At 41.5% G+C, this 7,500-nt stretch overlaps 1 non-coding gene across 1 annotated transcript in view; it reads right to left on the bottom strand.

The window, feature by feature from the left end:
• The window catches only part of LOC147079310 (small subunit ribosomal RNA), a 1,944-nt gene extending 1,517 nt beyond the window's left edge, over positions 1 to 427 (bottom strand). The window contains exon 1 of the ribosomal RNA XR_015071714.1: positions 1 to 427. This exon is cut by the window's left edge and continues 1,517 nt beyond it. This is a non-coding gene — a ribosomal RNA (small subunit ribosomal RNA).
• Between the last annotated feature and the right edge of the window lie 7,073 nt (positions 428 to 7,500).

The raw sequence follows: 7,500 nt of genomic DNA, 5'->3' as shown, positions 1-7,500 counted from the left end.
CGTTTCTCAGGCTCCCTCTCCGGAATCGAACCCTGATTCCCCATTACCCGTGACAACCATGGTAGTCGCATAAACTACCATCGACAGTTGATAAGGCAGACATTTGAAAGATGCGTCGCCGGTGCTAGACCGTGCGATCAGCTCAAAGTTATCTAGAGTCATCTCGAAGAGCGACGGACGACGCGAGCGCCGACCGCCGATTGGTTTTTGATCTAATAAAAGCATTCCTCACGTTCCCGTTCAGAATTACGTTTGCATGTATTAGCTCTAGAATTGCCACAGTTATCCAAGTAACTGTGTACGATCTAAGGAACCAAAACTGATATATTGAGCCATTCGCGGTTTCACCTTAATTAGGCTCATACTGAGACTTGCATGGCTTAGTCTTTGAGACAAGCATATGATTACTGGCAGGATCAACCAGGGAGCTGCTCTGCGAGGCCGCGGGCGCGCGCGCACTGGGCGCGCCGACACCCGCGATCCACACGTCACACGCGAACGCGCACCGGAGTCACCCGGCGGGCGACGCTGGCTCTCTCTTTCGATTTTTAACGTGCCGACGCACGAGATACAACGGATTGTATGCATACATACGCACAGAGCACGAGATCGTGCTCCGCGTTTCTCAATTTCCCATCGTAAAACGTGCACACCGAAAACGCACGCCGTCGGCGCGGTAAACGGAGCGACGGAGGCTGAAACGCCGTCCGCCGTCACTCGACAGGATGATTCTGCTAGCGCGGAACTCCAGAGTGATGCGATCGCATAGGCCGCGGCGACGAAATATAATCGCACGCCGGGTGAGTGTCTCGTCTCGCAAATGTACCGCCGACGCGGCCGAATGGCCGCCGCAGTTTGCGAACGCCGTGAAGGAAGTCTTGTCAAAGACGACAACCCACTGCTATACGATGGATGAGAATGATATAAAACCATTGAAATAAATATCATTATGAGAACGTTATATTACGCTCGCCACCGAACGGTCGAGGGTGGGCTGAAATGCCGATACGACGCAAATATAGCTTGCCAGGCGGACGCGGTCTCGTACTTCGTCTCGTACGGTCTCGTCTCGGTCTCGTACTTCGTTCGCAAACCGTCAAGAGTGCCAAACAAAATGTAGCATAGCATTGATAAAGCGCCGCACTACCGACCGCGTGACCGAAATATCACTACAAAAGGCGAAATTGACGATTCTCTTTAGGTTTAATCTTTCATTTGAAATTTCAAATTGCGAATTGCGAATATATATTTTGGTAATTTGTTTGGTTAAATTTTTTTTTTTAAATTTCTAATTTTTTTTTCCATCATGATAAGATATGATGTATGAAAAAAAAAATTAGGTTATATTATGTTAGGTTAGGTTAGGTTAGGTTAGGTTAGGTTAGGTTAGTTTAGGTTAGATTAGGTTAGTTGAGGTTAGGTTAGTTTTTGTTTAGGTTAGGTTAGGTAAGGTTAGATTAGGTAAGGTTAGGTTAGGTTTAGCTTAGGTTAGGTTGTGTTAGGTAAGGTAAGGTTATGTTAGGTTATGTTAGGTTAGGTTAGGTGAGGTGAGGTTAGGTCAGGTTAGCGAAAGAACGTAGTCGACGAGAGCGCCGCTTTAAGCGAGCCATGGGCCCTCCTGGCTAGCTAAATCTGCGTCCCGCCGGCATCGTCTACTTGACATGCCGGAGGGACGCAGATTTAGCTAGCCAGGAGGGCCCATGTCTCGCTAAAAGCTGCGCTCTCGTCGACTACGTCCGTTCGCTGACCTGACCTAACCTCACCTCACCTAACCTAACCTAACATAACCTAACATAACCTTACCTAACCTAACACAACCTAACCTAAACTAAACCTAACCTAACCTTACCTAATCTAACCTTACCTAACCTTACCTAAACAAAAACTAACCTAACCTAACCTAAACAAAAACTAACCTAACCTAACTTAAACTAACCTAACCTAACCTAAACTAACCTAAACAAAAACTAACCTAACCTAAGCAAAAACTAACCTAAACAAAAACAAACCTAACCTAAACAAAAACTAACCTAACCTATCCTAAACAAAAACTAACCTAACCTAACCTAATCATACCTAACGTGACCTAACCTAACCTAAACTAACCAATTTTTTTTTTCATACATCATTTATTATTATGATGAATACCATAAAAAAATATCAATATCATATCGTTATAGGGCATAAACGTGATCAACGAGCGTGTCACTGATCATTTTAAATGCGCCCGATACGCCTCACCTGAAAGAATATTTCATTGTCTTCATTTCGACGTTCAACATAGGAATAGGTAAGTAAAGCGCGAGGGCGAGTTCTAGCGGTAAAATTTGATGTTAAAATAATTTTTCATCCAACATATATTATTATGATAGATATCATATACCGTTGACATGTCGATAACATAATATCGTCATAATACGCACGCCGCCGAACGCGGCGAGAGTCGGACGTGAAGTGCACGATGCACGACGATTAAGCTCGCCAGGCGGGCCACGTGTCGCGCTCTAAGCGGCCCTCTCGTGCGTCGTCGACGGCCGAAACGGCGATGTCTCGCTTTAAACGGCGCTCTCGTCGACGACGTTCGTTCGCAGACCTAACCTAACCTAAACTAACCTAACCTAACCCAAACACAAAAACTAACCTAACCTAACCTAACCTTACCTAACCTAACCTAAGCTAATTTAAATAAAAAAAAAAAAAATCTTTTTTTTTACATCCATCATATTATTAACATTATATATATATAACGAAGAATTAAAAAAAAAAAAAAAAAAAAAAAAAAATTAAAATAAACCTTACCTAACCTTACCTAACCTAACCTAAGCTAATTAAAATAAAAAAAAAAAAATCTTTTTTTTTACATCCATCATATTATATTATTATGAAATATCAATATTATATCGTCATAAGGCATGAACGTAATCGTAAGATAATTTCATTGTCTAGTTCTAGCGGTATAATTTGATGTTGAAATAATTTTTCATTTCTTTTCATTCATCATACATTATTATGATAGGTATAATATACCATTGACATAACGATAATATAATGTCGTTTAAATACGCACGAACCGGCGAGAGTGGGACGTGTGAAGTGCACGATGCCGGCGGGACTCAGATTTAGCTGGCCAGGCGGGCCCGTGTCACGCTTTAAGCGGCGCTCTCGTCCGTCGTCGACGGCCGAAGCAGCGACCTCGTCGTCGAAGGATGTCTCGCTTTAAACGGCGCTCTCGTCGACGACGTTCGTTCGCCAACTTAACCCAACCTAACCTTACATAAACCTAACCTGACCTAACCTAACCATATTATCGTCATAATACGCACGCCGCCGAACCGGCGAGAGTCGGACGTGAAGTGCACGATGCACGACGATTTAGCTCGCCAGGCGGGCCACGTGTCGCGCTCTCGTGCGTCGTCGATGCATGTCTCGCTTTAAGCCGCGGTCTCGTACTTCGTTCGCAAACCGTCAAGAGTGCCAAACAAAATGTAGCATAGTATTGATAAAGCGCCGTACTGTTAATAATGTAAATGAAATATGAACAATGTAATAGTGAAGTAATAACCCTCGTACGAAAAACCAAGGAATTCAATAAAAGCAGAAATAAAAAAAATTTAAATAAACCTCACCTAACCTTATCTAACCTAAACCCTATCTAATTTAAATTGAAAAAAAAAAAACATTTTTTTTTCATCCATCATACAATATTATGATAGATATCATATATCGATAACATATTATCGTCATAATACGCACGCCGCCGAACCGGCGAGAGGCGGACGTGAAGTGCACGATGCACGACGATTTAGCTCGCCAGGCGGGCCACGTGTCGCGCTCTCGTGCGTCGTCGATGCATGTCTCGCTTTAAGCCGCGGTCTCGTACTTCGTTCGCAAACCGTCAAGAGTGCCAAACAAAATGTAGCATAGTATTGATAAAGCGCCGTACTGTTAATAATGTAAATGAAATATGAACAATGTAATAGTGAAGTAATAACCCTCGTACGAAAAACCAAGGAATTCAATAAAAGCAGAAATAAAAAAAATTTAAATAAACCTCACCTAACCTTATCTAACCTAAACCCTATCTAATTTAAATTGAAAAAAAAAAAACATTTTTTTTTCATCCATCATACAATATTATGATAGATATCATATATCGATAACATATTATCGTCATAATACGCACGCCGCCGAACCGGCGAGAGGCGGACGTGAAGTGCACGATGCACGACGATTTAGCTCGCCAGGCGGGCCACGTGTCGCGCTCTCGTGCGTCGTCGATGCATGTCTCGCTTTAAGCCGCGGTCTCGTACTTCGTTCGCAAACCGTCAAGAGTGCCAAACAAAATGTAGCATAGTATTGATAAAGCGCCGTACTGTTAATAATGTAAATGAAATATGAACAATGTAATAGTGAAGTAATAACCCTCGTACGAAAAACCAAGGAATTCAATAAAAGCAGAAATAAAAAAAATTTAAATAAACCTCACCTAACCTTATCTAACCTAAACCCTATCTAATTTAAATTGAAAAAAAAAAAACATTTTTTTTTCATCCATCATACAATATTATGATAGATATCATATATCGATAACATATTATCGTCATAATACGCACGCCGCCGAACCGGCGAGAGGCGGACGTGAAGTGCACGATGCACGACGATTTAGCTCGCCAGGCGGGCCACGTGTCGCGCTCTCGTGCGTCGTCGATGCATGTCTCGCTTTAAGCCGCGGTCTCGTACTTCGTTCGCAAACCGTCAAGAGTGCCAAACAAAATGTAGCATAGTATTGATAAAGCGCCGTACTACCGACCGCGTGACCGAAATATCACTACAAAAGGCAAAATTGACGATTCTCTTTAGGTTTAATCTTTCATTTGAAATTTCGAATTGCGAATTGCGAATATATATTTTGGTAATTTGTTTGGTTAATTTTTTTTTTTTAAATTTCTAATTTTTTTTTCCATCATGATAAGATATGATGTATGAAAAAAAAAATTAGGTAATATTATGTTAGGTTAGGTTAGGTTAGGTTAGGTTAGGTTAGGTTAGGTTAGGTTAGGTTAGTTTAGGTTAGATTAGGTTAGTTTAGGTTAGGTTAGTTTTTGTTTAGGTTAGGTTAGGTAAGGTTAGATTAGGTAAGGTTAGGTTAGGTTAGGTTTAGTTTAGGTTAGGTTGTGTTAGGTAAGGTAAGGTTATGTTAGGTTATGTTAGGTTAGGTTAGGTGAGGTGAGGTTGGGTCAGGTTAGCGATCGAACGTAGTCGACGAGAGCGCCGCTTTAAGCGAGCCATGGGCCCTCCTGGCTAGCTAAATCTGCGTCCCGCCGGCATCGTCTACTTGACATGCCGGAGGGACGCAGATTTAGCTAGCCAGGAGGGCCCATGTCTCGCTAAAAGCTGCGCTCTCGTCGACTACGTCCGTTCGCTGACCTGACCTAACCTCACCTCACCTAACCTAACCTAACATAACCTAACATAACCTTACCTAACCTAACACAACCTAACCTAAACTAAACCTAACCTAACCTTACCTAATCTAACCTTACCTAACCTTACCTAAACAAAAACTAACCTAACCTAACCTAAACAAAAACTAACCTAACCTAACTTAAACTAACCTAACCTAACCTAAACTAACCTAAACAAAAACTAACCTAACCTAAGCAAAAACTAACCTAAACAAAAACAAACCTAACCTAAACAAAAACTAACCTAACCTATCCTAAACAAAAACTAACCTAACCTAACCTAATCATACCTAACGTGACCTAACCTAACCTAAACTAACCAATTTTTTTTTTCATACATCATTTATTATTATGATGAATACCATAAAAAAATATCAATATCATATCGTTATAGGGCATAAACGTGATCAACGAGCGTGTCACTGATCATTTTAAATGCGCCCGATACGCCTCACCTGAAAGAATATTTCATTGTCTTCATTTCGACGTTCAACATAGGAATAGGTAAGTAAAGCGCGAGGGCGAGTTCTAGCGGTAAAATTTGATGTTAAAATAATTTTTCATTATTTTTCATCCAACATATATTATTATGATAGATATCATATACCGTTGACATGTCGATAACATAATATCGTCATAATACGCACGCCGCCGAACCGGCGAGAGTCGGACGTGAAGTGCACGATGCACGACGATTTAGCTCGCCAGGCGGGCCACGTGTCGCGCTCTAAGCGGCCCTCTCGTGCGTCGTCGACGGCCGAAACGGCGATGTCTCGCTTTAAACGGCGCTCTCGTCGACGACGTTCGTTCGCCAACTAAACCCAACCTAACCTTACATAAACCTAACCTGACCTAACCTAACCTAACCTAACCTAACCTAACCAAACCTAACCTAACCTAACCTAACCTAACCTAACCTAACCTAACCTAACCTAACCTTACCTAACCTAACCTAAGCTAGTTTAAATAAAAAAAAAAAATCTTTTTTTTTACATCCATCATATTATTAACATTATATATATAACGAAGAATTAAAAAAAAAAAAAAAAAAAAAATTAAAATAAACCTTACCTAACCTAACCTAAGCTAATTTAAATAAATAAAAAAAAAATCTTTTTTTTTTACATCCATCATATTATATTATTATGAAATATCAATATTATATCGTCATAAGGCATGAACGTAATCGTAAGATAATTAAATTTCATTGTCTTCATTTCGACGAGTGGGACGTGTGAAGTGCACGATGCCGGCGGGACTCAGATTTAGCTGGCCAGGCGGGCCCGTGTCACGCTTTAAGCGGCGCTCTCGTCCGTCGTCGACGGCCGAAGCAGCGACCTCGTCGTCGACGACGGATGTCTCGCTTTAAACGGCGCTCTCGTCGACGACGTTCGTTAGCCAACTTAACCCAACCTAATATTACATAAACCTAACCTGACCTAACCTAACCTAACCTAACCTAACCTAACCTAACCTAACCTAACCTAACCTAACCTAACCTAACCTAACCTAACCTAACCTAACATAACCTAACCTAACCTAACCTTACCTAACCTAACCTAAGCTAGTTTAAATAAAAAAAAAAAATCCTTTTTTTTACATCCATCATATTATTAACATTATATATATATAACGAAGAATTAAAAAAAAAAAAAAAAAAAATTAAAATAAACCTAACCTAACCTAACCTAACCTAACCTGACCTGACCTGACCTGACCTGACCTAACCTAACCTAACCTAACACAACCTTACCTAAACTAGACCTAACCTAACCTAACCTAACCTTACCTAAACTAACATAACATAGGACGTAAAGTGCACGTTAAGTGGCGTTGTTTGTCTGTTTGTTTCGGCCGAACGACCGCGCGCGCACGCACGCACGCACGCACGCACGCAAACCGTCAAGAGCGGGCAGTAATTGATAAAAAAAGCGAAACCCCACGAGAAGCACCGGCGATGCCGGCGCGACCCGTGAGGTCTCGCATAAAGTTTGTTTGTCTGTTTCGGCCGAACGACCGAGAGCGCGCACGCACG

This window comes from Rhyacophila brunnea, unplaced genomic scaffold, assembly GCF_057557595.1.
Source record: "Rhyacophila brunnea isolate RB1 unplaced genomic scaffold, BYU_Rbru_1.0 scaffold_10, whole genome shotgun sequence".
NCBI classification, from domain to species: Eukaryota; Metazoa; Arthropoda; class Insecta; order Trichoptera; family Rhyacophilidae; genus Rhyacophila; species Rhyacophila brunnea.
This window is presented reverse-complemented; position numbering and strand designations above follow the sequence as displayed.